Source organism: Lissotriton helveticus, chromosome 1_1 (assembly GCF_964261635.1).
Source record: "Lissotriton helveticus chromosome 1_1, aLisHel1.1, whole genome shotgun sequence".
NCBI lineage: Eukaryota > Metazoa > Chordata > Amphibia > Caudata > Salamandridae > Lissotriton > Lissotriton helveticus.
Genome location: NC_136057.1, coordinates 1328518853 through 1328527465, shown reverse-complemented (window position 1 = coordinate 1328527465; position 8613 = coordinate 1328518853).

The window sequence follows — 8613 nt, the reverse complement described above, 5'->3', positions numbered from 1 at the left end:
TTCTTCAGATGTCAGCAGGATGCAGTTGCGCAAGTTGCAGAGATGTATGTGGTCACATGTCAAGTGACGTCATGCGCAGCAGGACTTCTGTCTGGCAGTACAACGGGTGATGATGACACCTCCTCCTCAGTCTTTTGTGCACCCAAAAGCAAAGTCAGGAGTCAAATGCAAATGCTTGATGAAAGGGTTTCAATGCTTTTGCATTTGACTCGTGAGGGACATCTAGTAACGACTAGTTGAACTGCAGCTCTTTGTAGAATTATTTGCCCACTGCTAATCTTGTCCCATAATGCTTTGCAGGGCCTTTGGTTGGGCTTGTTTTTTTGTTAATAACTGTGCTTGGGGTGGTCCTAAGAGGATGGGACCACCCCCAAAGTTCAAAAAGATGTGCTTTTTGTTTATGCTCTTTGTGTTCAAGGCATCTGCTTGGTCCTCCCCCTAGATTAGGGGGGACCCCAAAATCATCACCTCTCTCATTGCCTAATGTTTTCATTGAAAAAGTTCACTTTTGTGAATTGGTTATATGTAAGCATGAGCGAAAAATCCGCTCCGATCGCGGATTTTGCGGATTTTCGGTAAATTCGCGATCCGCGAACTCTCGCGAATTTACCGAAAATCCGCAATCCGCGAGCGGCGGATTCCTCGGTCAAAAGTTCAAGCCTAATTTACGATGGCGCCGGCAAGCTGCCAGCGCCATCCTCAAATAGTTACTTAATTAGCTTCAACAGGAAGCTCTAATAGATAAGATAAAGCAGGGGCTCGAGCGCCTGCTTTATTTTACCAATTGGAGCTTCCTGTTGAAGCTAATTAAGTAACTTTTTTACGATGGCGCTGGCAGCTTGCCGGCGCCATCGTAAATTATTTACAGCAGGCACAAAACGGTGGTGAGTCGTGCACTGCTTACCACCCTTCGCTTTATGGACTCAGGTGTCGGCACTGCAGCCTGATGAAATATTGACATTGTCTGGGAACACCACTGAGGCACAGTATATCTACAATGCGAAACTAGGTGGGAAAATACAGAGCGGTGCAGAAGCAGAAGTGATTTTCCACGTTGGACTTTCCTGTAAAGACCATCTGCGGCCTCGGGCAATGAATTATTAACATGTATCCATCCCAGCTAGAGACGGTAGACTAGTTTGCTGTATTTAAAGGCTCTCCTGTAAAATGAGACAAAATAACAATTTCTTGCGCTGTTCATGTGCAGTTCGTCTGCGGCCTTCCTTCTGTCAAGCAACCCTGGAGCGAGTGTGAGACTGTAATGAGCTCTCTGAAAAGTCAACATCGCGATATTTTCAAACTGCCACCGTACGCTACAGTATCACACGCGCGGACACTTTTATCAGGCTCTGAGCATGGCCGTTTCCAAGGCAGCGGCCTAATCTCCTTTGACGTGTTTGGCGCGAGCCACACGAGTGGGCCCTGAGGAGCCTGCGCATCACTCACGCGCTGTCCGAGGGAAGATCCCGTGCCAGCTTCTGAGGGCATCGACTAGAACAAACGAGGACAGACTGTTCGACCTGCTCGGCAAAGCCCGCGCTTTCCTCTTGGCCGGAGGTGAGCGAGGCAACATTATCTGTCAGCTGAGAAAGGAGGTCAAATCAAATGGCATACAAATTAACGAGCGGCGGTATGGTTGGAGGCTTGGAGCGTGTTAAATTATAGCAAAGTACACTACCTCCAACCAGGGATTCTACCTTACATTTACTTAAGGTTTCTGCAGAAGATATGTAAAATAATACAAGCAAGCGTTTCCCAAGTTATAAAGATTATAGAGAACACGTTACCATTTAATTTCGTTGAACTCATCCAGCAGACTCAAAGGTTTAATTTCTCCTCAAGCCATTATGAACGCTTATGCAGCTCGCTTAGCTTTAGGAATTATGAAGTGTGAATACTTTAGAATTTTAATTGTGTACAGATTACAATCCATAAGAACATACGTTTGGCCCCGCCCACACACTCGAGGAAGCCCCGCCCCCAAATCCGCCGATCCGCAAAATCCGCGGATTTTGCGGATCCACGATCCGTGAATTCGCAAATTCGTGAATCGTGGATCCGCAAAATCCGCCCATGCTTAGTTATATGCTTTTTAGCATGTAAAATTGTTTTATCAAAGCATCTGAGGATGTTGTTGATTTAGCTGCTACGCTACGTGATTAAGCACAGTTTTTACGGGCTCGGCAACGTCACCACTTCGTCAGAAGTGGGGAGGAGCTGCGAGCCGTATTGTAGCGGGTTTCTGGCTCGCGCTGGAAAAATTCTTCTTTGCTCGTGCATTTGCAGTGCTTTATTTTATAATCTGAATGGTGATTGGTCCTCGCGGTGCTGTTTTTTTTAGTAGTCTTGACGCGATAGGCCATATCTAATTTTCGTCCGCCATTTTGGGTATTTTCTGTGCGGTTTCGCGCACGGCAGTCCATTAATTTTAATTAGGAGCTGTCAGGGTGCCCTTGTAATGCAATGCAGATGGTGGGAGCACGTTCACCATTCTGCATTGCATGTATCGGGCGCGCGTTCGTCTGCAGCGTGTAATGTGAGTGTCCATCGGTGTTCTGTGCAGCATAATTTGTACATTACGACGTATGGAAAAGCGATCTTCTGTACATTACCACATTGTATAGTCACTTATAGGCGATTACCTTGTAGCTTTACATGTGCATAATGACAGTGGGATATCATGTAGCATCACTTCTGAAAAACGATCTGCATCAAGTGACGTGATTACCGCCCAGATATACTGTCCTGTAGCGCAACTTGCACAGCGCCCACATCCGTAGACATTAAGGCAGGCCGCACGATTCTTATGATGTAGCATCACTTCTGAAAAACGATCTGTATCAAGTGACGTGATTACCGCCCAGATACACTGTCCTGCAGCCCAACTTGCACAGCGCCCACATCCGTAGACATTAAGGCAGGCCGCACGATTCTTATGATGTAGCATCACTTCTGAAAAACGATCTGCATCAAGTGACGTGATTACCGCCCAGATATACTGTCCTGCAGCGCAACTTGCACAGCGGCCACATCCGTAGACATTAAGGCAGGCCGCACGATTCTTATGATGTAGCATCACTTCTGAAAAACGATCTGCATCAAGTGACGTGATTACCGCCCAGATATACTGTCCTGCAGCGCAACTTGCACAGCGGCCACATCCGTAGACATTAAGGCAGGCCGCACGATTCTTATGATGTAGCATCACTTTTGAAAAACGATCTGCATCAAGTGACGTGATTACCGCCCAGATACACTGTCCTGAAGCGCAACTTGCACAGCGCCCACATCCGTAGACATTAAGGCAGGCCGCACGATTCTTATGATGTAGCATCACTTTTGAAAAACGATCTGCATCAAGTGACATGATTACCGCCCAGATACACTGTCCTGCAGCGCAACTTGCACAGCGCCCACATCCGTAGACATTAAGGCAGGCCGCAGGATTCTTATGATGTAGCATCACTTCTGAAAAACGATCTGTATCAAGTGACGTGATTACCGCCCAGATACACTGTCCTGAAGCGCAACTTGCACAGCGCCCACATCCGTAGACATTAAGGCAGGCCGCACGATTCTTATGATGTAGCATCAGTTCTGAAAAACGATCTGCATCAAGTGACATGATTACCGCCCAGATACACTGTCCTGCAGCGCAACTTGCACAGCGCCCACATCCGTAGACATTAAGGCAGGCCGCACGATTCTTATGATGTAGCATCACTTCTGAAAAACGATCTGCATCAAGTGACGTGATTACCGCCCAGATACACTGTCCTGCAGCGCAACTTGCACAGCGCCCACATCCGTAGACATTAAGGCAGGCCGCACGATTCTGCCCTGGGCTCGCTGTCCACTAGCCTTGGGTTACCGAGGTCAAAGTGCTCAGTTCAGAAGACACTCCCTGCACGCGGCAGGGTTACTTTCCATAGCTAACTAAGGGCATCTCCCTTGCTTGGAGTGCCGCCTCTGAAGACGGTTAGGCATGTGACATGATGACTGCCCTTTGATAACAAAATACTCGCTTTCCCAGAATGTCTCTATCTGGAGCCGCATGCCAGCGGCTGGGCAGACCCCAGGATCTGCATGAACCCCCCACCCCCCCACTCCCCCCCCCCCCCAGCTGTGCTTTGAGCATGGCAACAGAAAATCAGTATCTCACAGCATGTCACCGAAACACCCAATCCAACTTTATTTCACACACCTGATTTTTTATTTATAAGTACATTACTGCAGTGAACGTCTAAACATTCTATTAGTTTCCCAACGATACTGTTTCTTGCTGCAGCCCTGAAGACTGAAAGTGAAAATGTTATGACGACGTGCAAATTGCCAGAAACAAACCTACTTGCGTTTAAGCGCATGGGTTGTTCGTTTGTTTATTTGTGGGCTGGCACATAGCGCCTACACCGCAAGGATGTCGCTTCTGAGCACTGAGCGGAAGTTTAAATCTCTTTACATTCTCAGCTGCCTAGGCAGAAAGCACAGGTGCAGCGGGCACGTCTGATAGAGTAGACGACTAAGGACGAAAGGTTACAAAACGTGTCCTTGTTTAATGACAGTGCTTCAGGGTCCATCCAGAAGCATCCACCTCACCGTGACGCGTTCGAAAGGAGCGAGTCACAACCTCGCCACCACGTGGCAGCGCCTTCTAAAGCTAAGAGCACAGCCTTTTAAAAATGCACACATTAATCTTCGCATTTATTGATCATAGAACCTGTGGCGAAATAATCGAGTTAAACAACTTCTCTCCAAATCTGATTACATTAAGACATTTTATTGCACAATTACCGAAAATCATTGCAATCATGTGAACAGGAAAGGAAAGAACAGTTTTAGTAAAAATTCTCAATCAACGATTGAAATATAGTGTCCTAATCCCTTTTTTTTTTAAAGTATGACTCTTGCAAAATTTTCAGCTTCATTAACGTTGCTGCCGCTGTCATAAATGTGATGGTGCGAGCTGTCACCTCTCAAACACACCTCTAGCGGTCTTTGACATGTTCGCACATTTAAAAGACGCCAAATTGGGCGCAACCAACATTTTCTCAGCAGCTTCAATCAGTTCCTTGCATATACAGAGTACACAATGGCTCAATGATTCTTCCCCCGTTTTGCAGAGATGCCATTTTTGTCCTCCTTCTCTTTGGTTTCTCCTTCCATACCAATACCCCATCAGCGGAACTAGTCCAAAACGCAGGCTCATTAGCTATCGTTTCATTATTAGGTTTAAGGGGGTCAAAAGATACCGCAGCAGAACCCCAGGATCGTATGATTTTATAGCCCAGCTGCCATGTCGTATGTTTTTGACTACTAGTGCATTTTGTGACTATGCAGGGTGACATTGGGAGTGTGCGAGTGAGCAGTGTGTGAATGTGTAGGGGCAGTGTGTGAGTGTGCCGAAAACACCACACACACATACACCACACACACCACACACACCACACACACACACACCATACACACATACACCACACACACACCACACACACATAACGCACACACAAACCACACACCTCAGTCTCTCAACACCACACACTCGTCACCACTCAACACAACACACTCATCACCACACTCACTCCCCAGGCTCACCCCCACAGACTCACCACCACACACTCACCAGTACACAGAAAACAACACACACAACAACACACCCCCAGCCGTCAATGAATGCTTTCACCATGCACAAACACCAACAACCATCAGCCATCTGTGCACGCTTTTACCAAGCACATACCCACCAGCCGTCAGTGCACCCTTCCACCAGGCACACACACCTCCAGCCGGCAGTGCACTTTTCCACCAAGCACACACACCACCAGCCATCAGTGCACGCATCAATTGTTAACGCATCCACAATTAACTATTGTAGCACTCGCAGTATGGTACACTTTACTTTTAAACATATTCATCTAAAACACAGCATGCCAACATTGGTAAAATTACAATCCAACCCACATAATTCCACTACACACCACATGCACACACTCCATAACACATGGCGAAAAGACATTGCCATTTACAATGCCATTAGCTCAAACTCAAATAAATCCGAGCCCGATTGCATTTCTAATGCTTGTTGTAATGTGCTGCGTGCAATTTGCGGAGTGCAAATTAGTACAAACTACACGTAGCGTAGTACTAAGCCCAGGGTTAGTGATTAGTAGCCCCTAGCTATCTTATTATCCTCAATATATCAGCCTGACATGCATTCACATGGAGATAAGAGAAATAATTTTACAAACATGTGAGGGAGATACCAAACCAAAAACATCATCCCTGCTGCACACTTCACTAAAGAAAGAAGTCAGGATTGCCAAACAAGCCAGGCCTATGAAGGATATTCCTTTTTTGTCTTTTTTATTTTAAGAAATTGGCCTGAAAATGCAGAATTGTATCCCACTTTATTAGACAGGATTTGCAGAGGAAATGGCGACTAACCTCGTGAAAAAATGACATTCCTCTCTCCACCCGCGCCATGGGGCCAAGTCCAGCTCTGCCACTTACAAACCTCACCAGCCGCCACTGATAGGCAGTGTCTTGTCCCCACTCAAAGGACTGATTACTCCCCCACAGATAGCCTTGCACACAGGATTTAGTTGAAATGGATACTTGTGCACTTCAGAGAGCTGCTTTGAGCTCACCCGCACATCAAACGGACTTTTGAGTATAAGTACTGGGTCTCTGACTCCATTAAATCAGACACTATTGGACTTGTAACTGAAGCTCTGCCTGGCGAACTGCTCTGCTACTTAAAGGACTCAATTGGACTGCAGATCTGGACGGCCTGTTTCTGACTCTTCTGAAGGAGAGCTGAAACTTCCCTTTTATAACACAGACAGAAGTCACCCCTAAGTTGGCCCTAGGTAGCCCTAAGGGCAGGGTGCTGTGTAAATGAAGGGTATGGGAGAAAGCAGAGGAGGTGAAGAGGCTACCAACTGTGGCATTGAAGGTAGGCTGAATAAAATCATGGTTTTGGAAAGGCTGTTTGTCATTAGGATTTAGGCCGGTAACGGGGATGAGGGAAAGGCTTTGGTACAGTAAAGGCAAAGACTCTGCGTACTTATAAGAACAGTTTTTTTCACTTACAATTTGGTTAACTGACAGCATTCCTATTTGTTTTGCGAGCACTTGTATTAAGCTAATTTTTCAAGGCAAAGGGAAGTGGGAGCTAGTTTAGTTAGGCATGTTTTTTAAGATACTGAGTGGGTTTGTGTAATGATTAAACACAAGATGACTGAACGTTACTAGTATGTGAGTGTCAAAAGTACTATGGTTTTGAACAGATGGCTTAGATGTTTGTTTCTGTCTTTCCAGTTATCCCTGATGAAGGTCTAACGAGAGGCCGAAATGCATTAGGTGGAATTATGTGAGGTTATGGAGTATGAACTGTTCACCTCTACATGCTTAAGTTGAAGCTGGGATGGGCACGCTGAAGGCAGTTGAAAACTAAATATTAAAATACTACTGAGGAATCTCGCTGTCCTCGCAGTGATTTGAGCGATTGGATTAAATGTTTGGATGAACTTTAAAAAAATTGGTGTACCAAATGTTTAACATGAAGAACGACAGATTGATTTAATGTCAGGGTCAAATCTCTTACTTTGCAGTGCGACGGGTTGGCGCGTAAAGCACATGCCTATTGTATTACTTAAATGAAAGTACTGTGATGTTTTGCTTGTCCTGGTAGTGACAAACAGCCTATTTCGTTGTTCACTACCGTGAGGCCTACTCCACTCATAGGTTAGGATTGGGAATTCCTTAATACACTTTTAAGCTGTAATTCCTGATCAGAAAAGAGTAGGTTTTCCATGTTTGATTTGGTTGGAATGGTAATGACAAATCCACCGTACTGGTAAAGTTGAATTTGACATTACTATTTTAAAATGCCACTTTTAGAAAGTGATGGGTCAAGCACAAAGGAAGAAACAGGACTTGTAGGGGAGAGCGGGGTTTGGTGGGTTGAGCATATTGTATTGGGTTTCACTTATGATTGTTATACAGTTATAAAGGTCAGCAAGTAGCAGTCGGTTGAGTTGTTTTTTCATTTGTTGCAGAAACCCCATATCACATATTCTTATGTCTTGATTAATTTCGATGCTGTGATGCAAGTTAAATCACAAGAAATCATCTGTCTTTGAAGTGACATTTGAATTATTATTATTTTTTTTTTTTGTAAAACAAATTTTTATTGCAGGTTTGCAGTACATCTGATATCTCACAGTAAGCAGTGCTATGTTAATCCCCGTCCACCCATCCCGCTATTTCGTTTGATACACAGCCATTCAGCCCACATCCCGGAGGTCGGGCGGCACTCTGCTAAGGGGGCAAGCCCAGCGTTCAGTTTCTTAGCCATTGCGCTCTGCACAGTCGAAAAACGTGTACTCCTGCTTTTGTAGTTATGCATCCTCCTTCCCCGTGGCACAAGCGGGAACACTTTAATACAAACTCTCCCCCTTTCCCCCTCCCCCGTGACTTCACCATCAGCGTAGGAATGCCCTCTCTTGACTACGTTTATGGGTTCTTCCAGGAGTTGGTGCGTAGTCAGTCATGTGGTGTTTCTGGTGCGGCCTGGGGGCTGTTGTTGTGTGTATTCAGGTCCTCTTCGTCCTC